This window comes from Phyllobates terribilis, unplaced genomic scaffold (assembly GCF_046119375.1).
Source record: "Phyllobates terribilis strain yellow unplaced genomic scaffold, ASM4611937v1 Scaffold_13__5_contigs__length_258822181, whole genome shotgun sequence".
NCBI classification, from domain to species: domain Eukaryota; kingdom Metazoa; phylum Chordata; class Amphibia; order Anura; family Dendrobatidae; genus Phyllobates; species Phyllobates terribilis.
The window spans coordinates 5,177,577-5,202,375 of NW_027362773.1; the positions used below are offsets into that span (position 1 = coordinate 5,177,577).

Sequence of the window (24,799 nt, forward strand, 5' to 3'; positions counted from 1 at the left end):
ATTTGAAACTCCCATTTCTTTGTGAACGTTTATTGATGCATGTACCACTGGGGGTAGTGTGTTTCAGGCGGCTGGAGACTAGGATGTTTCTCAGCATAGGGGCTCGCCTGAAGGTAACCTTAGGCTGTTTAGGAATGAGAGAACACAGAATCAGATGTTTTAGAAGAATGTGCCAATGTTTGTGCAGTGAGTTTCGAATGGACTCATGTGCTGAATTAAAAGTTGAGATAAAATTACAATTAAAATCATCACCTGCACTAGCCTGTGGGACAGTTTTGGGCTGGATGCACTGTTTTTGTTATAAGTTCCTAGTTTTCTGATAAGTGCGCTTGATAAGCCCTTTGGGGTAACTTTGACTATGAAAACGCTCATGCAGGATATTGGCTTGTGATTCAAAATCAACCTCATTACTGCAGTTACGTTTTATCCGTTGAAACTGGTTAAAAGGGACATTTTCAAGCCACTTTTTATAGTGACTGCTGGAAAAATGGATATAACTATTGGCATCCTCATCTTTAAAAAAAGTTTTAGTAATTACATGTTGTCCCTGATGAGAGATGGTGATATCTAAAAAGTTAATAAAATCTTTCCCTAATGTAGGAGTAAAAGTAATCCCCCAATCATTAGAATTAAGATAAGATAAAAAGCATGAAACTGTTTGTGGATCCCCTTTCCAAATAAAAAAAGATCATCTATAAACCTCTTGTACAGGACAATGTTGGCATTGTATCTGGAATTATAAATACATTTTTCTTCAAAAACGCCCATAAATAAGTTTGCATAGCTTAGGGCTACCCTTGTCCCCATAGCTGTGCCACATTATTTTGGAACTTAAAAAAATATTTTGTAAAATAAAATACAAACCATCCAGAATAAAAGCTTTGTGTGCTTTACTTAACCTTGCATCTTTCAACAAAAATAGATTAATGCAATGTAAACCAATGTTGTGTCTGATATTAGTGTATAATGAGGTGACATCAAGTGTAATAAATAAATATGAATCTTCCCAAGTTATGCCCTGTAAAATCCTAATCAGATGACCAGAGTCATACAAATGACTGGATAGGCTTTTGACATGAGTTTGGAGAATAGTGTCAAGATAATAGGATAAATTACTTGTAAGTTATCCTATCCCAGATATGATTGGTCGCCCTGGAGGGTTCTCAAGAGATTTATGTATCTTTGGGAGGTGATACATGAATGGTATGTTTGGATCATTAGTAGTCAAGAACTTTTTTTATTTCTTATTTAAAACACCCCGTTCAAAAGCTTTAGAGATGAGTTGGGAATAATTGGCATACAGTGCCTACAAGTAGTATTCAACCCCCTGCAGATTTAGCTGGTTGACACATGCGGAATTAACTTGGCATTGTGACATTTGTACTGTAGATCAGCCTGGAAGTGGGAAATGCACTGCAGCAAATTTTTTTTTTTTTTTTTTTTTTTTTTTTTAAAACGTTAAAAGTTAATTCAGAGTGTCATTTATTATTCAACCCCTCAAACCTCAAGAATTCTGTTTGGTCCCCCTAAAGTATTAAGAAGTAGTTCAGGCACCAAGAATGAGCTTCACATGTGTGGATTAAAGATCTCTTTTGCCAGCCTTTTCTGACTATTTAAGACCCTCCCCAAACTTGTGAACAGCACTCAGACATGGTCAACATGGGAAAGACAAAGGAGCATTCCAAGGCCATCAGAGACAAGATCGTGGAGGGTCACAAGGCTGGCAAGGGGTACAAAACCCTTTCCAAGGAGTTGGGCCTACCTGTCTCCACTGTTGGGAGCATCATCCGTAAGTGGAAGGCTTATGGAACTACTGTTAGCCTTCCACGGCCAGGACAGCCTTTGAAAGTGTCCTCCCTTGCCGAGGCCAGGCTTGTCCGAAGAGTCAAGGCTAACCCAAGGACAACAAGGAAGCAACTCCGGGAAGATCTCATGGCAGTGGGGACATTGGTTTCAGTCAATACCATAAGTAGCGTACTCCACCGCAATGGACTCCGTTCCAGACGAGCCCGTAAGGTACCTTTACTTTCAAAGCGTCATGTCAAGGCTCGTCTACAGTTTGCTCATGATCACTTGGAGGACTCTGAGACAGACTGGTTCAAGGTTCTATGGTCTGATGAGACCAAGATCGAGATCTTTGGTGCCAACCACACACGTGACGTTTGGAGACTGGATGGCACTGCATACGACCCCAAGAATACCATCCCTACAGTCAAGCATGGTGGTGGCAGCATCATGCTGTGGGGCTGTTTCTCTGCCAAGGGGCCTGGCCATCTGGTCCGCATCCATGGGAAGATGGATAGCACGGCCTACCTGGAGATTTTGGCCAAGAACCTCCGCTCCTCCATCAAGGATCTTAAGATGGGTCGTAATTTCATCTTCCAACAAGACAACGACCCAAAGCACACAGTCAAGAAAACCAAGGCCTGGTTCAAGAGGGAAAAAGTCAAGGTGTTGGAGTGGCCTAGTCAGTCTCCTGACCTTAACCCAATTGAAAACTTGTGGAAGGAGCTCAAGAATAAAGTCCACATGAGACACCCAAAGAACCTAGAAAACTTGGAGAAGATCTGCATGGAGGAGTGGGCCAAGATAACTCCACAGACCTGTGCCGGCCTGATCAGGTCTTATAAAAGACGATTATTAGCTGTAATTGCAAACAAGGGTTATTCCACAAAATATTAAACATAGGGGTTGAATAATAATTGACCCATACTTTTATGTTTAAAATTTAATAAAATTCAACTGAGCAACATAACTTTTTGGTTTGTAAGATTTATGCTTCTGTTCATAAAACCTACTCTCGTTTGCAGTTTGAAGGCTCTAACTTATTTGCATCTTATCAAACCAGCTAAATCTGCAGGGGGTTGAATACTACTTGTAGGCACTGTATATGGGTGGAAATGGATCATTATGTATGATTTCATAGTGCTTTGGGCTAGATAAAATATTAAAAGCTTCTTTAATATAGTCATCTTGATCCTGTACTACTATACCACCCCCCTTGTCGGCAGACCGTATGACAATGTTGGGGTTATTCTTAAGAGATTGTATAGCCATTTTTTCTTGCTTTGTGAGATTGTTCTTGGAATGTCCATGTGTGTTACTTTTGATGTTTTTAAATTCATCAAGTACCAACTCCAAAAATGTATTTACAAAATGGCCTTGACTTTCAAGTGGATAAAAATTAGACTTGGGCTGGACATCAACGTGAAAATCTGTAGGTGAAGCATCCTGTGGAGGTGGTTTATTTTTGTTTATGGAAAAGTGTCTTCTCAGAGTTAATTGTCTGATAAATGTATGAAGGTCAAGGAATATGTTTAAATGATCAACCGTGTTGGTGGGACAGAAAGAGAGCCCTTTAGATAGTACGTCTATTTCAGTGGTGCTCAAAGAATAATGAGATAAATTAAATATTTTACATATTTGGAAGTACACAGAAATGTTTCAGGAAAACAAAGGGGAAGGGAAAATCGGATGGTGATATTAAGACACTATATGCCCGCTATGACTATCCTGTAAGTTAGATACAATTAGATGAATGAGGATGATGAGTCGAGTTAGATTGAGAAGACTAATATAGTCTTAAACAACGCTAAGGTCTCTACGGTGAATGTTTTTGAATCATAATAGAGTTCCAATCCTCCCATTTTCTGAAGTATTTTTTTAAAATTTGTTTCTAAGGGCGTATGTATATTCATACGTATTGTGGCATGCAAATTTTTCTGTAGTTTTTTCCACAGTTGGGGGAAGAGGGTCTTTCCAAAGGGCGGCAATATTGCTTTTGGCTGTAAGGAGTATATGAGTGATGATAGGTCTGTATCTGCATGGGAGGGTTTCAAGGCCCAAAAGGAGGAGCACCAGTTCTGGTGAAATATGTATGTTTAAACCTGTGATGTTGTTAATCAAGGATTCCATTCCAGACCAGTATGATTTGAGAGCTGTACAGCTCCAAAAGATGTGAATCAGTTTGCCAGTAGCATTACAATTCCTCCAGCAAAGGGGGAAGTTAGTGTTCTGAATTTTATGAAGTTTAAGCGGAGTAAAATACCAGCGTGTGTAGATCTTGTAGTGGGTTTCTACAAGGGATGAGCAGGGAATGTCAGTATAGATAGATTCGAGGACTTTGTGCAGAAGATCGGTCGTAATTTCTATACTTAATTCTTTTTTTCCATGCTTCTATATTTGTTGTATGTGGAAAGTGAGTGTCTTGGTTGAAGTTCTGATATATGTGACCAGTTTTCCAGAAAAGTGGTTATTTGAACATCTGAGCTAGATTTTGAGGGAGAAAAAAGTTTAGGTTGTGAGAGTTGAGGATGTTTTGAATCTTCTTCCATGTCTTTTCTTCTAGAATGTTGAGTTTGCATTTATCTCTAAGAGATTGAAAAGGTATGAGTTGTTTCTTGTCATCCATTATATCTGAGATAAATGTAATGCCTAACTTCTTCCATGAATCTAGTTTGATTCTTGAGGATAACAGTTCAAGAATATCTACAACTATCCATGTTGGAGAAACCGTGGGGTAGCTTTTGTGAGATAGTTTTAGTAGTAATCTCCAAGAGAGAATTGCAGATTTAACTGTGATTTCTTCTGGAAGTCTCTTAGTTTTGTCACATAAGTGGGAGAGAGTGATTAGGCTAAGTCTGCCACTGGGTTTCAAAGGTTCTTCTAGGGCTATCCAGGTCGGCTTTTCTTTTTCTGCCCACCAATTCTGGCTAAGTTTGACTAAGGTGGCGTGGTAGTAGGCAGTTAAGCTGGGTAAGGCGAGTCCACCTCTTTTTTTGTTCTTTTCTAGGACAGACTTAGCTACCCTAGGTTTCTTTTTAGCCCAGGTAAAGGTGACCAGCGGTGTATGAAATTTTTATAGCCACTTCTTCGGGATTAATAAAGGGATAGATCTACAGATGTATAGGAGTTTTGGTAAAAGGCTCATTTTGTAGGCATTAATTTTGCCAAGCCAGGAGACTTCTAGTTTAGCTATATGCATAATGTCGATCTGTATGGTTTTGTAAATATCATTTAAATTTGTGTCTATGATTGATGTTAATGGTTTGGTGAATTTTATTCCAAGATAGCTGATATTATTATTTTCCCAGGACAGTTCAAACTCCATTTTAAGAGTTTCCAAGATTTGTGGATCAAGGTTTAGGTGGAGGACTTGGGTTTTAGTCAAATTTATTTTGCAATATGAAATTTTGGAGAAGTGTTTAATTGTGTCCAGTAGATTTCTAATTAAGTTAAGTGGGTTTGAAAGAGTTATAAGAATATCATCTGCGAACAATGAAATTTTGTATTGTCTCTGATGTATCTGGATACCACTTATTAGGGAATTTGCTCGAATTTTCTCAGCCAGAGGTTCTATATAGAGATTGAAAAAGGTGGGAGAAAGGCGACAACCTTGCCTCGTGCCATTGGTAAGTGCAATTCCATCTGACAGAACATTGTTGGTCAGAATTTTTGCTGAGGGGCAAGAATAGAGCGATGTGATAGCATTTAAGATGTTTCCCTCAAATCCAAATTTTTTTAGAGTTTGAAAGAGGAAGCCCCAGTGGACTCTGTCGAACGCTTTTTCTGCATCAACAGCGACCACCAGGGCGGGAGTTTTAGTTTTTTCAATATAGGATAGCAGATTAATGGCACGTCTAGTAGCATCAGATGTTCCCCTTCCAGGGATAAATCCCACTTGATCTTTTTGAAGAAGCCTAGGGCAAATTTTTTTAAGTTTTGAGGTAATAGTTTTGGCTATGATTTTTAGGTCTGTATTTAGAAGTGAGATAGGGCGGTAGTTGCTGACATTCTCGGTGTCACCCTTGTTTTTGGATATCACCGTGATTATTGCCTCCTACATTTCTGCTGGGAAGGCGTCTTGGCATGTAGTGGAGGAGTTGATAAGTTTAGTAAGGAAGGGAGCAAGAGAGTTTTTAAAGTTTAGGTAATATTCGTTCTGTAGGCCGTCTGGGCCGGGAGATTTGCATTTTGCTAATGAATTTATTGTCGCCAAAATTTCTGTTTCAGTAAAGGGAGAATTGAGAAAGTTCAAGTCTTCGTTTGAAAAAGAGGGGAGTTGGATAGAGTCTAGGAATTTGTCTATGTCAGACTTTGAGGGAGAGATTTCTGTTGGGTCTTCTTTCAGATTATAAAGCTTTCTATAGAAACTGGCAAAAACATTCGAGATGTCTTGGGTTTTTATGTATTGAGTTTTGTTCATCTTTGATTTTGAGGATTCTAGTTTTGTGTCTATGAATCTTAATATTGTTGGCTAAGAGTTTAGATGGTTTGTCTATGCAGTTGTGGAAATTGCTTTTGATAGTACGGATGTATTTGTCATATTCAAATGTTAGCAGATTCTTTAGTTGAACTTGCAGTTGAAGGATTTCTGTGTGAGTTTTATCATTAGGGGACATTTCTAGTTGGATCTCTAAGTTTTTGACTTTTTTAACAATGTTTTCATAATTTTTAATGTTGTCGCGTTTTATTCTAGAGTTGAGTTGAATTAGGTGGCCTCTTATTACCGCTTTATGAGCGGCCCAGAGGGTTGAAATTGCGATGTTTTCTAAATCGTTCTCCTGAAAATAAAGATTTATAGAATTTTGTATTGCTTCTCTATATTGTGGGTGGTGGAATAGGTAAGAGTTTGCTCGCCAGAGCTTTTTTACAGAGTGGGTGGGGCCATGGGTGACTTCGAAAATGATCGGCGAGTGGTCAGACCACGACCTGGAAAGGATATTAACAGATTTAATGTTTTGAAGTGTACAGATATCAGTTAAGAGTAGGTCAATTCAGGCAAATGATTTATGGGTATCAGAATAGTGGGTGTACTCAATTGAGGAAGAATTAATGCAGCGAAAGGCGTCAAAAAGTTCCTCTCTATTTAACCAGGCATCGAGTGAAGTGTTTAAATTTCTAGATTTGTTGGAAGAATCCAATGAAGGGTTAGGTACTGCATTAAAGTCTCCGAATATAAGTAACTGTCCTTTTTGTGATTCATGTATAATTTTGATTAGTCTTTTTAGGAAAGTAATTTGTCCCTTGTTAGGGGCATACACGTTGAATAGGGTGTAGCATGTATCATTTATTTTGCAGATGAGAATTAGAAAGCGGCCATCTTCATCTTTAATTAAGGTGATTTTTTCAAATTTAACAGTGTCTTTGACAATGATAGCTACCCCTGCCCTTTTCTTTTTATTAGAAGATAAAAAAATATTTGGGTAGTTTTTGTTCATGAATTAAGGTGGATTATCAATTGAAAACTTAGTTTCCAGTATGCCTGTGTAGCGCCCCGAGGGCTCGGTTGCTACAGGGGTATTGCACCTCAACCAGAGGTGTGATATTCCACTCCCAGGTAAGGATGGAGTGTGGACCAGGGCTCAGTTAGCTGCATATACACACTCACCCCATTTCCGGGGGACAGCTCAAAGGTGCTCCCATTTATGCAGGCACAACTGACCATGTCCCTGGCTGGAGTGGGGAGGGGGGAAAGAACCCAGTGATGTAGGAGCACGACAAGGAATATATCAGAAGGAGATGACAGAAATTCTCCTTAAGGTCAGCAAGGTATGCTCCCATAAGGGGAAGATAAACAACAGATGGCACTGATCCTCCACTTCAGTCTGATCTCCTGCTGTGCTTTGTCACAATGATTTATTGATGCAGGCACTAGTGTTACCAGTTGGAAACTGGAAAATGTACAGTGGGCTCACCTGGATAAGCTTGGGAGTCCTGTGCTTGTAAGAAGTTCTTTTCTGCCTCTCTTGTTAGGAGAAGAGAGGGAGACAGGGAGATGTTGCAGCCAGTAATGGCGTCTGTGGGTCTTGTCCCGCAGCAGGCTTGAGCTTCAGAGGAGCTGTTTTGTTATGAATATCTCTCCAAGATAGTTCAGAAGTGGATCAAAATGATCCCTGAGGTTTACTAGATCAGTCAAGTAGCTTTGATAGGGTACTTTTACCTTCAAAAAGGCAATGTCCCCAGTTGCTTGGTATACAGCACAGGAGAATACAAATCTTGTGTCTCTTACATTAGGCTGCAGGCCACGCCTCCAGGACCCAGTTTTTTAGAGGGAATCCTCAACCGCAAGTTCCTTGAGGACAAGTAAACCATGTCACCCACAGTAAACAAAACCTCCTTACGTTTCCTGTCAAAATACTTCTTGGACTTCTTGTTAGTGTCTTGAAGGTTGCAACATACATTAGTCCAACCTCTCTCCAAATCACCGGAAAAATTCTCCTCCTCCGGGACTTCCGACCCCAATTTGGAGAATGAACCAAAAGACGGATGTCTCCCAGCACAACAAAAAAAAGGAGAACACCCAGCTGAGGAGGATGTATGATTGTTAAGAGCTAATTCTGCGAGAGGCAGAAACTCAGACCACACCTCTTGATTGTCTGCCACAAAACAACGCAAAAACTGTTCTACATCCTGGTTCTTTCTTTCAGTCTATCCATTAGACTCAGGATGATACCCAGACAAAAATGACAAATGGTCTCCCAACCTGTCACAAAAAGCATGCCAAAAGCGAGCCACAAACTGAGGTCCTCTATCAGAAACAATATCTGTGGGAAGGCAATGAAGCTTGACAATCTCCTTAACAAACGCCTTAGCGAGTGTCTTGGCGCAGAGCAACTTAATGAATGGAACCAAATGACACATCTTACTAAAACGGTCCACGACCACCCATATGACAGTAAAACCTTCGGACACAGGCAGATCAGTAATAAAATCCATTGTGAGATGCGTCCAAGGCGCACTAGGAACCTCCAGAGGGCAAAGCAACCCCGCAGCAGGAGTATGTGAAGAATTTGACCTAGCACACACAGTACATTGACGCACCCACTTGATGACTTCTTTCTGCCATCCAGGCCACCAAAAACTGCGACTGATAAGTCTCTTAGTCTCAGAAATTCCTGGATGACCTGCCCAACGAGACTCATGACACTCCACAAACAAATCTCTCCTAAAGGTTCTAGACACGAACAACCTCTCATGGGGAGTGTTGGGTGGAGCATCATCTTGAGCTTTCAGAATCCCATTCTCCAAAATGGAGTCCAATGCCGCCACCACAACTCCTTTCTGTAAAATGCTCTCCTCCTCGGCACCGACCATAGGAGAGAAGCTGTGAGATAAAGCATCGGCTTTAACATTCGTAGTACCAGGGATATAGGTAACAGAAAAATGAAACCGGGAAAAAAAGTGCCCACCTAGCTTCACAGGCATTCAAGCACTTGGCAACATCCGGATAGATCAAATTCTTATGATCTGTGAAAACCTGAATAGGAAATCTAGCGCCTTCCTAAAAATGACGCCAATGTTCAAACGCGAGTTTAATAGCCAGCAACTCCCGATTTCCAACATCATAATTCAGTTTGGTTTCCGAATTTTTTTTCGAAAAGAAGGCACAAGGATGTACTCCATCCCTGTTCTCCTGAGACAAAACTGCTCCGACCCCCACCGATGAAGCATCGACCTCGACCAAAAAAGGCTTGGTCTCATCAGGCTGCATAAGGATAGGGGCAGAACTGAACCTCTCTTTGAGATACTTAAATGCTTCAATGGCCTCAGTAGTCCACTGGACCGTATTGGCACCTTTCCTGGTGAGATCGGTTAGAGGCTTAACAATTACAGAAAAGTTCTTAATGAATTTCCTGTAATAATTAGCAAAACCCAAAAATCTCTGTATAGATTTCAAACCAATAGGCCTAGGCCATTGCTGCACAGTCTGAACCTTCACAGGGTCCATCTCAAAGCCATCGCTGGAGACAATGTAGCCCAAAAAACTAATTTTCTGCACAGCGAACTCACATTTCTCCAGCTTAGCAAAGAGTGAATTATCACTCAATAACTACAAAACTTCACGTACACTCTGCCAATGGGACTCCAGATCTGGCGAATAAATCAAAATGTCATCTAAATACACAACCACATTCTTACCAATCAAAGGTCTCAGGATGTCATTAATAAGGTTCTGAAAAAATGCAGGTGCATTGGTAAGACCAAAAGGCATCACCAGGTTCTCAAAACGACCTACCGGAGTTTTAAAAGCAGTTTTCCATTCATCACCCTCCTTTACTCGTAACAAATTGTATGCCCCCCGGAGATCAATCTTAGAGAACCACTTGGCCCCCACTAACTGGTCAAACAAGTCAGGAATTAACGGCAATGGGTAGGAATTGCGTACGGTAATGTTATTAATTTCACGAAAATCCAGACATGGACGTAAACCCCTGTCCTTTTTTTTTAACAAAGAAAAATCCTACTGCCACAGGCAACTTAGAAGGTCTAATTTGACCAGCAGCCAGGCTAGTCTGTATGTACTCCTCCAAGGCCTTTCTTTCAGGGATAGTCAGATTAAACAAGCGACTCTTGGGAAGAGTAGCTCCTGGAAAAAACTCAATGGCGCAATCATAATCCCTTCTGAGGAGGTAAAACTTGCGACTCCTCCGGAAAAAACCCTCCAAAAATATTGAATAGGTACAGGTAATTCCCCTTTTTCCACAGCCGCATTGCGAACATTACAACATTTATCATAGCACTTCAGACTCCAAGACTTTATCATATTAGTAGACCAGTCCAGCAAAGGATTGTGCAGTTTTAACCAAGGCAATCCTAGAACGTCCGGAGAGGGTAAATTATTTAATATAACCAAGTCCAAAATTTCTTGGTGAAGTCCATTGATAGTGAGGGGAAATGCAGCAACCTTGTGAGTAATGCATTTCAAGGGAGTGTTATCAATTGCAATCACAGAAATAGGTGATGACAAAGGTTTGGATTTCAATTTAAGTTTTTCCAAAAAACCTTTATCAATCACATTAAGTGTTGAACCACAATCCACAAATACCTTAAATTCAATCAAATTTTCCTGCAAAGTAGTACTCCCTGAAAGAAATACTCCTGCAGAGCATAAACAAGCTATACAGGCGTACATGACCTTTTTTTTTTCTTTACTTAAACAAAGCTCACAATGCTTAATCAAATGGTCAGCTTTACCACAATAAAGACACAATCCCTCGGCGAATTTCCGGTCTCTTTCCTGAGAGCGGTGTGACATCGCCCCAACCTCCATCGGTTCTCCGCCGTCTGAGCAGATTTTCTGGGGACTAGGACCTGGCATTACAGGAGTCTTTACCTCATTTTGCCTAGATCTCAGCCTCCTATCCACATGAACAGCTAATTGCATGGCATCCTGCAGAGTCTCAGGCGCGGGGAATGCAATTAGCAAATCCTTAACCCTTTCACCCAGACCAGCAAGAAATAAACATTTCAGAGCAGGATCATTCCATTTGACTTCTGAAGCCCACCTTCTAAAGTGTGTGCAATAATTTTCAACATCACCTGACCCCTGATTGAAATGCTTGAGTTCTGCCTCAGCAGATGAGATACGATCAGGATCGTCATATAATAGACCCATAGCAGAAAAAAATTCTTGTACCAAAATTAAGTATGGATCATTAGGTTGGAGAGAAAAGGCCCATCCTTGTGGTTCATTGCTCAAAAGTGACATAATAAAACCAATGCACTGTGGTTCTTTCCCAGAGGACCTTGGTCTCAAACAAAAATATAACAAACAATCATTTTTAAAGGAAAAAAAATCTTGCTGTAAAAAACATCAGGCAGTCCTACCTTGGGTTTCACAAAATGTGCGCCAGAACAGCTACTCATGTGTTGCTGGAGCTCGGCCACCTCCAGAGACAATCCCTGCAAGCGTTGAGCCAAATCCTGGATGGAAGCCATACGGATCCCCGAATTTCTTTCCTTTTATTTTTTTGGACTGGACTTACTGCTATGATCTGCATCAAGAATTAAGGAAAGAAAGGGGAAAGCTATCCCTACAGTAAGACTAAGCTGAATCCCTACGATGTAGCGGGCTACCTGTTTCTTGAGAACAGACCATCCTTAGTCCTCGGCTAGTCTGAACGAAGACCTATAGCATTAAGGGGAGGGATCCTTAAAAGAACTAAGGACTGGAACAAAAATGGGACACCCCCTGAACAGAGAAAGTTGTTGCAGAACACAAAAAGATAAACTGACAAAAAGGTACTAGAGGTCCCAGAAGGACCAAGCGAACTGACAGAAATAGGCACAGAAGCACCTGGCTAGCAAAACAGTCAAACAACACTGAAGTCCAGCACAGCCAAAAGGGTGGAGCTGGAATATAAAGGCAGATGGTCACGTGACCGCAAAACACAAGATGGAAAAAACAAACAGGAGGGTTCTAACAGGTGTGATGTCCCCACATGTTGGAACTATGGAACTATACACTGCAGATGTTGGGAAGGATTTGTGAGCTGAAGAGAGCAGCTGTTGAGTACCAGCATCAACAAGGCCATCAATATTCAGTTCAGACTCCACACATAAGACCTCAGGAATGGACATAGATATCAGACATATGTACCATCCTCCAAAACTTTGAGGACTACACCAAGATGGTGAGCGGCGATGATGCCATAATTAGCGTTGGGATGAGATCGAGAAAGGAACCATACAGGGTGATTACACACAGCCCAGCCTCATCTCATCTCAACATGGACTGGGTGATAATGAGGAAGAGGAGGAGGAAGAACAGGAGCTAGTTTCATGCGCTATAGACGGTAATACCTGCACAACTGTCATACCGTCTGTTCAACGTGGATGGCCTAAGAACAGAGAGGAAGGGAGATGGTCAGTTGTACTCTTGGTGAGGACATGGAAGTCTTGCCTGTTAGCAGTCTGGCACGCATGGCTGAGTTTATGTTACGCTGTTTTCCCACGACACTCGCGTTCTCAAAATTTTGGGTGACAGTCATTAATGGTTGGTGACACTTCTAGACCCACGCTACAAGGAGAACTTTATATCTCTTATTCCTGAGGCGGACAGGTCTATAAAAATGGGGCTGTACCAGAAAGCCCTTGTTGCGGAATTATTAAAAAAATTCCAATCCGAAAACTCAGGCGGCAGAGGTCACAGTTCGTTGGACAACCATGGACTACAGGCGAGAGAAACACAACTTCAATCCAGCAGAGGCAGGGGAACACTGTCAAAGTTCTGGGAGAATTTTCTCAGCCCCTCCCATCGCACAGGCCCTGAGGCGTGGAGTACTCTCACAAGGAGTGCAAAGTTTGGGAAGATGCTGAGGGAGTACCTTGCCGACCGTACCACCGTCCTCCTTGATTCCTCTGTGCCTTATAATCATTGGGTATCCAAGGTGAATACGTGGAATGAACTGGCTCTCTACGCCTTGGCGGTCCTGGCCTGCCCTGCCGCTAGCGTTTTATATATAGAGTCATATCTAGTGTCTTTTTTTGGAAGGTGTATTCCCATTCACTTTTTCACACCCACACATGAGTATATGCTTCCTGATTTTGGCTATTTGCTCTTGTCCTCCTCCTTCTCCTCATTCTGACCCTCCACCACCATATCACCAGGGTGACCGTGGGTCGTGATTAGTGTTGAGCGATACCTTCCGATATCAGGAAATATCGTATCGGATTGGATCGGGCCGATACCCAAAAAGTATCGGATATCGCCGATTCCGATACCGGAAACCAATGCAAGTCAATGGGACACAAATATCGGAATGAAAATAAACCCTTTCTTTCCTTGTAGGTTAATTCTACATGAAGTAAAACAACTAAGAATAATGTAGAATGACATGAAAAGCCGGCAATTCATCAGCGGCATTCACCGGTACCCGACAATTTACAACAGAAAGAATAGAGCTTCACACATAGATTAGGTAGATAGAACCATGTCAGTCACATATATATGAAGTACAGTGACAGTGTTGCTTACTGTACTTGTCATTTATTGTAAAGGATTTATTTAAAAAAATATTAGTGTTTTCGTGCACCGTCTCTTTAAAAAAGCCGGCCGGCAATTCAGCAGCGGTACCCGACAATTTATAACAGACAGAATAGAGCTTCACACATAGATTAGATAGATAGAAACATGTCAGTCACATATATATGAAGTACAGTGACAGTGTTGGTTACTGTACTTGTCATTTAGTGTAAAGGATTTATTTAAAAAAATAATAGTGTTTTCATGCACTGTCTCTTTAAAAAAGCCGGCCGGCAATTCAGCATCTGTACCCGACAATTTAGAATAGAAAGAATAGAGAATCACACATAGATTAGATAGATAGAAACATGTCAGTCACATATATATGAAGTACAGTGACAGTGTTGATTACTGTACTTGTCATTTAGTGTTAAAATAAAGGATTTATTTAAAAAAAAATTGGCGTGGGGTTCCCCTTAATTTTAGGCTCTAGCGGAGGTTAAGCAGACAGCTGGGGCAAATGTTTGAAGCCTGGGAATGGGGTAATACCCACGGAGCTTCCCAGGCTACTAATATCAGCCCCCAGCTGAATACCTAGCCTTTACTAGCTATTAAAATGGGGGACCCCCCCAAAAAAATAATGTGGGGTCCCCCCTAATTTAATAGCTAGCAAAGGCTAGGCAGACAGCTGGGGGCTGATTTTAATAGCCCAGGAAGGGTGCCATGAATATTGGCCCCCTCCCAGGCTAGAAACACCAGCCGTCAGCCGCCCCAGAAATGGCGCATCCATAGGATGCGCCAATTCTGGCACTTAGCCTCGCTCTTCCCACTGCCCTGTAGCGGTGGCAGTGGGGTAATAGGGTTGGGGTTGATGTCAGCTTATAATGCCAGCTGACATCAAGCCCAGGTTAGTAATGGAGAGGCGTCTATAAGACACCGCCATTACTAACCCCATAGTCAAAGTTAAAGAAAAACACAAACACCCAGAATAAAGTCCTTTAATTGAAATAAACACACAATTATTTATTGTTCTAAATTAAACCATACTTACAGTCACGCCCATTCCAGCTGAAGCCAACGATCTCCTGCAATAAAAGAAAAATAATAAAGCAACATCATCCTTACCTTTCCATGGTTCCCACGACAGCTCTGCTACATCAAGATGACAGGCTGGACCGCAGCAGAACGCTGCCATCCAGCTTGCCATGCCGCACACACTGAGAAGCGCAGGCATGCTTGCGCTCCTCAGTGTCTCTCTGTGACGTCATCCAGATGAGCCGAGTTCATGTCCAATGAACTCAGCTCACCTCATGCACGTCACTGACAGCGTGGGAAAATTCTCACGCTGAAGCGCTGAGTGCAGGAGAATTTTCCCACGCTGTCAGTGACGTGCATGAGGTGAGCTCATGTCCAATGAACTCAGCTCACCTCATGCACGTCACTGACAGCGTGGGAAAATTCTCACGCTGAAGTGCTGAGTGCAGGAGAATTTTCCCATGCTGTCAGTGACGTACATGAGGTGAGCTGAGTTCATTGGACATGACCTCGGCTCATCTTTATGCCGTCACAGCCAGACACTGAGGAGTGGAAGCATGCCTGCGCTTCTCAGTGTCTGCGGGATGACAGGCTGGATGGCAGCGTTCTGCTGCGGTCCAGCCTGTCATCTCGATGTAGCAGAGCTGAAGCTGTCGTGGGAACCATGGAAAGGTAAGGATGATGTTGCTTTATTATTTTTCTTTTATTGCAGGAGATCGTTGGCTTCAGCTGGAATGGGCGTGACGGTAAGTATGGTTTAATTTAGAACAATAAAGAATTGTGTGTTTATTTCAATTAAAGGACTTTTTTCTGGGTGTTGTGTTTTTTTAAATACTTTACTAGAAATTCAGGGTGGTCATGTCTAATATTGGCGTGACCCCATGAATTTCGGGCTTAGGGCCAGCTGATAATGCCAAGCTGGCCTTAACCCCTTTATTACCCAGTGAGCCACCGCACCAGGGCCCTGGATGAGTTGGGTACAGCGCCAGAAGATGGCGCTTCTATGAACGCGCCATTTTCTGGGGCGGCTGCGGACTGCAATTTGCAGCGGGGGTGGCCCAGAAAGCTTGGGTCTCCCTGCGCTGCGGATTCCAGCCCCCAGCTGCCTAGTTGTACCTGGCTGGGCACAAAAATAGGGCGAAGCCCCACGCATTTTTTTTTTTAATTATTTCATGAAATTCATGGAATAATTAAGAAAAAAAGGGCTTCCCTATATTGTTGTGTCCAACCAGGTACAAATAGGCAGCTGGTAGTTGGGGGCAGCCCATTCCTGCCTGCTGTACCTGGCTGGACACAAATATAGGGCGAAGCCCCACGTCAATTTTTTTTTTAATTATTTCATGAAATAATTTTTTTAAAAAAGGCCTTCCCTATATTGTTGTGTCTGGCCAGGTACAAATAGGCAGCTGGTGGTTGGGGGCAGCCCGTTCCTGCCTGCTGTACCTGGCTGGACACATCAATTTTTTTTAAAATAAATCCTTTATTTTAACACTAAATGACATTTGAGGAGTTAATAAAGATGCAGTCCCTAAATTATTATTTCTTTTTTAATTAATTTTTCCCAAAACTTTTGACGTGGGCTTCGCCATAGTTTTGTATGCCAGCCAGGTACAGCATCCAGCTTCTATGAACGCGTCATTTTCCGGGGGGGCTGCGGACTGCAATTTTCAGTGGGGGGGGGGGGGGGCAGAAAGCTTGGGCCTCCCTGCGCTGCAGATTCCATCCCCCAGCTGCCTAGTTGTACCTGGCTGGACACAAAAATAGGGAGAAGCTTCACGTATTTTTTTTTTTAAATTATTTCAGGAAATTCATGAAATAATTAAAAAAAATTGATGTGGGGCTTCGCCCTATATTTGTGTCCAGTCAGGTACAGCAGGCAGGAACGGGCTACCCCAACCACCAGCTGCCTATTTGTACCTAGCCGGACACAACAATATAGGGAAGCCCTTTTTTTCTTAATTATTCCATGAATTTAAAAAAAAATACGTGGAGCTTCGCCCTATTTTTGTGTCCAGCCAGGTACAACTAGGCAGCTGGGGGCTGGAATCTGCAGCGCAGGGAGGCCCAAGCTTTCTGGGCCCCACCCGCTGCAAATTGCAGTCCGCAGCCGCCCCGGAAAATGGCGCGTTCATAGAAGCGCCATCTTCTGGCGCTGTACCCAACTCATCCAGGGCCCTGGTGCGGTGGCTCACTGGGTAATAAAGGGGTTAAGGCCAGCTTGGCATTATCAGCTGGCCCTAAGCCCGAAATTCATGGGGTCACGCCAATATTAGACATGACCACCATAAATTTCTAGTAAAGTATTTAAAAAAAACACAAACACCCAGAAAAAAGTCCTTTAATTGAAATAAACACACAATTCTTTATTGTTCTAAATTAAACCATACTTACAGTCACGCCCATTCCAGCTGAAGTCAACGATCTCCTGCAATAAAAGAAAAATAATAAAGCAACCTCATCCTTACCTTTCCATGGTTCCCAGGACAGTTCCAGCTCTGCTAATTTTAAAAAAGTTTAAAAAAAAATTGACGTGGGGCTTTGCACTATATTTGTGTCCAGCCAGGTACAGCAGGCAGGAACGGGCTGCCCCCAACCACCAGCTGCCTATTTGTACCTGGTTGGACACAACAATATAGGGAAGCCCTTTTTTTCTTAATTATTCCATGAATTTCATGAAATAATTTAAAAAAAAAAAAACGTGGAGCTTCTCCCTATTTTTGTGTCCAGCCAGGTACAACTAGGCAGCTGGGGGATGGAATCTGCAGCGCAGGGAGGCCCAAGCTTTCTGCCCCCCCCCCCCGGCTGAAAATTGCAGTCTGCAGCCGCCCCAGAAAATGGCGCGTTCATAGAAGCTGGATGCTGTACCTGGCTGGCATACAAAAATATGGCGAAGCCCACGTCAAAAGTTTTGGGAAAAATTAATTAAAAAATAAATAATAATTTAGGGACTGCATCTTTATTAACTCCTCAAATGTCATTTAGTGTTAAAATAAAGGATTTATTTAAAAAAAAAATGGCGTGGGATCCCCCATAATTTTAGTCTCTAGCGGAGGTTAAGCAGACAGCTGGGGCAGATGTTTGAAGCCTGGGAAGGGGGTAAAACCCACGGAGCTTCCCAGGCTACTAATATCAGCCCCCAGCTGAATACCTAGCCTTTACTAGCTATTAAAATGGGGGACCCCCCCCAAAAAAATGACGTGGGGTCCCCCCTATTTTAATTGCTAGCAAAGGCTAGGCAGACAGCTGGGGGCTGATATTAATAGCCCAGGAAGGGTGCCATGAATAATGGCCCCCTCCCAGGCTAGAAACACCAGCCGTCAGCCGCCCCAGAAATGGCGCATCCATAGGATGCGCCAATTCTGGCACTTAGCCTCGCTCTTCCACGCTGCCCTGGTGCGGTGGCAGGGGGTAATAGTGGTGGGGTTCATGTCAGCGCCAGCTGCCATGAAGCCCAGGTTAGTAATGATGGGCGTCTATAAGACACCCCCATTACTAACCTACAAAGTGTTAAAAAGAAAAAACACACTACACCCAGAAAAAAATAATTTATTTGAAATAAAACACACCATTTTATTTAATTCTTAGTTTACTAAAAATAATAGTTACCTGTCCACGTTCCTGCGCTGATCTCCCATGCACAGCTGTCACATCTGGAGATGGTGACAGCTGTCATGGCTGCTGTAAGCTCACGCTGCCGGGAACACGTCCGCTCCCGGCAGCGGGAGCCACTGACTGAGGTCACCGGAGTGCATTCAGGCAGCGCAGCTCCGGAGACCTCCTCTGCGGCACTGCTGTACCGTGGGAATTTCTCACGATACAGCGGGGCCGTAAAGCAGCTAACCGGAGCAGCGCTGCCTGAACTCCGGTGAACCCTTACGGCCCCGTCATTCCAGCGGCGGCAGCGGTTCAGAGCGGTCACATTCTATGTGGCTGCTCTGAACTGGAGATCTTCGTGGGACACTCGTGGACCAGGGGTAAGGATAAGGTTGTGGTTTATTATTTTATATTTTATTACAGGAGATCGATGGCTTCGGAGAATTAGGTGTCTAGGTGAGTATAGGTGTAGTTTTTTATTTTTTACTTTATTTTAGGTGGCGATCGGCGGGGACAGGTAATGTATGAACTAATTTATTGCAGGCAACCACTGGCCACCAATGACATGTATCTAACATTTATTGGGGACACAGTAGGGCCATTTATATAGCAGGATCAGGCTGATGGGAACTACTGCTCCCATCGAGCTGATCCTGCTGGCACGAGTGGACGGGGGACAGACATAGGCCGATGGGAGTAGTAGTGTCACATCGGCCTATGTCTGCCTGCACGCACAGACACCGCGCACACCCGCACAAACATCGCACAGACACCCCGCACACACACCCCGCGCACACACCCCGCGCACACACCCTGCGCACACACCCCGCGCACACACCCCGCGCACACACCCCGCGCACACACACCCCGCACACACACCCCGCGCACACACCCCGCGCACACACACCCCGCGCACACACCCCGCGCACACACCCCGCGCACACACCCCGCGCACACACACCCCGCGCACACACACCCCGCGCACACACACCCCGCACACACACACCCCGCGCACACACACCCCGCACACACACCCCGCACACACACCCGCGCACACACCCCGCGCACACACACCCCGCACACACACCCCGCACACACACACCCGCACACACACCCCGCACACACACTAATCATGACGGGCTGATGGTCTGGGAGGTGAGGCTGACCTGTGCGGCTGTGGGAAAGTTCATGTGAGTTCATGCAGTCAAGCATGAACTCACATGAACCCTCTGAGGGCACCGCGGCGACTTCAAATGAACAGCTGATCGGCATCACCTGATACCTCAGCTGTTCATTTGAAATAACCGGCGGGAAAACGCAGCACAGAACGGGAAAGCCGGCGGTGAAGTCTTTTCACTGCCGGCTTCCCCGCCCGGGTCCTTCGCTCCTTGGTGCTGTGCTCCCCGCCCGGTCCTAACTTACGATTGGGATTGGAGGTGGCGAGGGGAGCGGAGGATCGGGGTGGGAGGCTGCGGGGAAGCAGTATGGGGCTGTGTGATTGTTTAAAAGCCGGCGGCTTTTTACCGCCCGCCGGCTTTTAAACAATCAGGAGAATTCTCCCCCGCTGGGATGGCATTCTGATGACAGGCTGGATCGCGCTGCCATCCAACTTGTCATCCTTCACAGACACTGCAGAGCGAAGGCATTATGGGAACTTCCGATTCCGGTATTCGATATTGTAAAAGTATCGGAATTAAGTATCGGAATTCCGATACCGCGAATATATGCCGATACCCGATATTACAGTATCGGAATGCTCAACACTAGTCGTGATGCAACATCCACATAATTTTTTTAAAGGCCCTCTGACCTCCACGTCTCTTCCATGGGGCACTGGAGTGCCTCCAAGTTTTTGCAGCCCTTGCATTCACTGCATAGGCCAACGCTATGGGAAACCCACTTCCCAATAATGGGAACATTGTTTTCAAAAGGCCCTCTGACCTTCACGTCTCTTCCAAGGGGCATTGGAGTGCCTCCAAACTTTTGGTAACCCTTGCATTCACTGCATAGACAAACACAATGGGAGACCCACTTCCTAATAATGCAAACATTGTTTTCAAAAGGCCCTCTGACATCCACGTCTCTTCCAAGGGGCATTGGAGTGCTTCCAAATGTTGGCAACCCTTGCATTTACGGCATAGGCAAACACAAAGGGAGACCCACTTCCTAATAATGGGAACATTTTTTTTCAGGAGGCCCTCCTCTACGTCTCTTCCAAGGGTGATAGGAGTAGGTCCAAATTTTTGGCAGCCCTTGCATTCACTGCATAGGCAAACAGTATGGAAGACTCACTTCCTAATAATGGGAACATTTTTTTCAGGAGGTTCTCCTCCACGTCTCTTCAAAGGGGAATTGGGGTGCTTCCAAATTTTCAAAGGGGTATTGGGGTGCATCCAAATTTTGGCCACTCACTGCATACACTCCAACAGTATAGGAGACCCGCTCTTTAGTAATGGGAACACAAAGCATAGCCGGCTGATGGCTCTCTAAGAATAGTGAGGGCCGACTGCTGGCCCTTTAAGAATAGTAAAGGCCGCCTGATGGCCCTTTAAAAATAGGATTTGTGACTTTCAGAGTCCCTCCTTCATAAATGAAACAGGATGTGTTTGATCATGTCTCACACATCACATGGTCAAATAAGATTGTAAAATGTTAAAATGACATTTCCCGGTGAATGCATTTGTCAATGTTGAAATGAATGCAAAAGTGCAAAAACGCATTAAAAATGCTACGTGTGAACATAGCCCAAGGTGTGGAAGAATATTTTTGTTTTTGGTTATTTATTTTGCCTTATATACAAGTCATTACCCTGGAAAGGATGTTCCTTTACATACACACGTGGTCAAAATTGTTGGAACCCATCATTTAATGAAAGAAAAACCCACAATGGTCACAGAAATAACTTGAATCTGACAAAAGTAATAATAAATTAAAAATCGATGAAAATGAACAAATGAAAGTCAGTCATTGCTTTTCAACCCTGCTTCCACAGAATTTAAAAAAAAAATTAAACTCATGAAATAGACCTGGACAGAAATGATGGTACCCCTGAAAATAATGTGACAAAACGGACATGTTAAATCAAGTTGTGTCCACTAATTAGCATCAAAGGTGTCTACAATCTGGTAATCAGTCAGTGGGCCTGTATATAGGGCTACAGATACTCACTGTGCTGTTTGGTGACATGGTGTGTACCACACTCAACATGGACCAGAGGAAGCAAAGGAAAGAGTTGTTTCAGGAGATTAGAAAGAAAATTATAGACAAGCATGTTAAAGGTAAAGGTTATAAGACCATCTCCAAGCAGCTTGATGTTCCTGTGACTACAATTGCACATATTATTCAGAAATTTAAGATCCATGGGACTGTAGCCAACCTCCCTGGACTTGGCCACAGGAGGAAAATTGATGACAAATCAAAGAGATTGATAACACGAATGGTAATTAAAGAGCCCAGGGTAACTTCTAAAGAGATTAAAGGTGAACTTCAAGCTCAAGGAAAATCAGTGTCATACCGCACCATCCGTCGTTGTTTGCCCAAAGTGGACTTCATGGGAAAAATCCAAACTGGAATTTGACAAACTACATGTTGACAAGCCACAAAGCTTCTGGGAGAATGTTCTATGGACAGATGAGACAAAAATGGAATTTTTTGGCAAGGCACATCAGCTCTATGTTCACAGACGGAAAAATTAAGCATATCAAGAAAAAAATGCTGTCCCTACTGTGAAACATGGAGGAGGCTCTGTTATGTTCTGAGGCTGCTTTGCTGCATCTGGCACAGGGTGTCTTGAATCTGTGCAGGGTACAATGAAATCTCAAGACTATCAAAGGATTCTATAGAGAAATGTGCTGCCCAGTGTCAGAAAGCTTGGTCTCATTGGCAGGTCATGGGTCTTGCAACATGATAATGACCCAAAACACACAGCTAAAACACTCAAGAATGGCTAAGAGGATAATTTTGGACTATTCTGAAGTGGCCTTCTATGAGCCCTGACCTAAATCCTATTGCGCATCTTTGGAAAGAACTGAAACATGCCGTCTGGAAACGGCAACCATTAAACACGAGACAACTGGAGCAGTTTGCTCATGAGGAGTTAACCAAAATACCTGTCGAGAGGTGCAGAAGTCTCATTGACAGTTACAGGAATCAATTGATTGCAGTGATTGCCTCAAAAGGTTGTTCAACAAAATATTAAGTTAATAGTACCATCATTTCTGTCCAGAAATTTTCCTGGGAAATTTTGACCACGTGTATTTCCCAGGAAAATCCATTTTGGTTTTGTTTTAGTATGTTTTATTGTGAGTCCATAAAAGTGGCTTAATACCTCTGACAACATTGTTGACAGTAGTGACCTGAGAGCCAGAAATGCTTCCAGGGGTCTTCCCCATGCTGCTCCCATGCCATTTGCGCACTGTTCCCATCGATATGGGCAATCTTTAGGCCCTCTGCAGACCACCGGGGGGAGCCACCTGAAAAATGCTCGAGTTTCTCATAGACTTACATTATGCTTGTTGCTCGGGTCGAGCACTCGAGTATTCCAATGTGCTCGAACCGAGCAACAAGCACCCGAGCATTTTAATGTTCACCCATCACTAGTGGTGAACTTCAACTGTTTTCAGAGTAAAAGAAAATATTTTTTCTGTTGCTAGTCACAGTCCACCAAAGATTTTTTGTGTGTGGCAAATGTGATACACTCTGCTAAAAGCCATCTACTATTTTAGTGGCGGTGAACCTCAGCTGTTTTCAGAGTAAAAAAAAATATTTTTTTGTCTTGCTAGGCAGAGTACATCAAAGATTTTTTTTGTGTGGCCAACGTCATAGATTCTGCTATACATCAGCTACTACGTTAGTGGCGGTGAACTTCAGCTGTTTTCAGAGTAAAAAAAGATATTTTTCCTTTAGCTAGCCACAGTCCACCAAAGATTTTTGGAGTGGCAAATACATTCTGCTAAAAGCCACCTACTACCTTAGTGGTGGTTAACCTCAGCTTTTTTCAGAGTAAAAAAAAAAATTTTTATTTCTTGCTAGGAAGAGTCCACTAAGGATTTTTTTGTGTGGCAAACGTCATACACTCTGTTATACATCAGCTACTATGTTAGTGGTGGTGATGTTCAGCTGTTTTCAGAGTAAAAAAAAAGATTTTTTCTGTTGCCAGGCAGAGTCCAAAAAATATTTTTTTCTGTCGCAAACATGTTGCACTCTGATTTAAGCCGCCTAGTCCTTTTAGTGGCGGTGAAATTCAGCTGTATTCAGAGCTTATGCAGAGTACAAAAATCAATTTTTTTTGCTGTTCCTAATGTGATACAGTAGGTTAGATCCGAGTTTGAAATAGTTTGGAGAATATCTTGTATGTTATACAGGCCTGATCCACACTAAAAAAATACTTTGTTTGGTTCCTAACGTTAAACAGCAGGGACATCTCAGTTTGAAATAGTTTGGGGAATATTTCCTATGTTATACAGGACTTATCCACAGTAAAGAAATACTTTGTTCATTTCCTAACGTTATACAGCAGGGACATCTGAGTTTGAATTAGTTTGGAGAATATCTCCTATGTTATATAGGCGTCATTTACAGTAAAAAAATACTTTGTTCAGTTCCTAACGTTATACAGCAAGCCATATCTTACCTTGTCATTTAGTGCCGCTGAAATTCAGGTGTGTGCAGAGCTGTTGCAGAGGAAAAAAATCTAATTTTGTTTTGCTAATAGACTGCTCCTAGCACAGTATCTGTGCAACATGAGTGAGAAAAAGAGAGATTGCAGTGGAAGGGGGAATAAGCTTTGTGTTCAAGGTATACGTAGAATAAGTGGTAATGTTAGTGAAAGCACTAGTGAACCAACACCGTCTTGTCCTATCCAAAGACAACTGACAACTTCTGCTAGTGGACAGGCTACTACACTGCCTTTCTTTGGCTGCCACACAGTGATACGCTTTGTTGATAAAGGTCAGAAAGAGCACGTGCTCCAGTGGATGGCAATCGCTGCTTCAAGTGGCCTCTCCTCTCCTTCTCCACCTCAACATCTCACACAGTACAGTCCACAGAGGTGGCACCCTAATTATCCTTGTTTCTCCCCGTGTCACAAATGTCCAAATGTGCCTAACTGACTGTAGTGAACCACAGATGGGTGAGTCTGTATAACTGTTGAAAAAGAAGATTTATCCAGCGATGTTATTGTTAATAAAAATTAATTTCGCTTTATTGAGTAAATTTTAAAAGATAATCATGAGTACATAACTGAGACCTAACGAGTCAAAACGCGTTGATCTGGATCGCCATGGAGGGTGCATGGTAGTTGCTTTTGACTGTATCCATTGGATTATCTTTTAAAATTTACTCAATAAAGAAAAATTAATTTTTATTAACAATATTATCGCTGGATAAATCTTCTTTTCCTGCTGTGCATGTGCTCGATCCTTA

At 43.0% G+C, this 24,799-nt stretch overlaps 1 protein-coding gene across 1 annotated transcript in view; it reads right to left on the reverse strand.

Annotated features, from left to right (window-relative positions):
- The window catches only part of SYT9 (synaptotagmin 9), a 743,011-nt gene that overhangs the window by 12,817 nt on the left and 705,395 nt on the right, over nucleotides 1-24,799 (reverse strand). The gene's annotated exons all lie outside the window — the stretch shown is intronic.